Consider the following 587-nt stretch of genomic DNA (forward strand, 5'->3'; position numbering starts at 1 on the left):
TGATTACCTGTGGCCCCGCGCCTCCCCCCGCCTCCCTGGATGAGGGGGAGGGCGGGGGGGACGGGGGCGCAAAGGGCGAGCGGGAGCCCGCGCAGGGGGCGCGATCGTGGGCCCGGCGCAGCGGGAGCGGCTCTCGGACGTCGGAGAAAAAGCACCTGCGCCTCTCTGCGCCCAGGGGCAGCCAGGGATGTTTCCTCCGCAGGACTTTTCCTGCGAGCTCGCTTTCTACACCCCATCCGCGCCCCTCCTGGAAGAAGCCGCCGAGCCCGGGAAGGGAGGCGACCGCCCCAACTTTCCCGAGTTCGGCGCGGGATCTGCGGGAGCGGGGTGCGCCCACAGGAAAAGCACCTGTTTTTCTCTTCTCTCCCTACTCGGAGGCCGAGAAGAGCGACTGAGGAGACTGGAGTCGATTAGGAACCGGCCGAAATTGTATTGGCAGGGCAGGGTGGGGAGAGCTAGGTTGGAACCTGAAATGTTGGGATAGAAAGACCCGAGGTGGACTTTCCATTGTGGTCTCTAAGGAAGATGCTCGCGTGAAGAGCCGCCCCACGGGCGCAGCCCGAGTGGCGCTTCCCGCAGGCCCCAGT

Source organism: Oryx dammah, unplaced genomic scaffold (assembly GCF_014754425.2).
Source record: "Oryx dammah isolate SB20612 unplaced genomic scaffold, SCBI_Odam_1.1 HiC_scaffold_24, whole genome shotgun sequence".
In the NCBI taxonomy this organism is placed as follows: Eukaryota; Metazoa; Chordata; class Mammalia; order Artiodactyla; family Bovidae; genus Oryx; species Oryx dammah.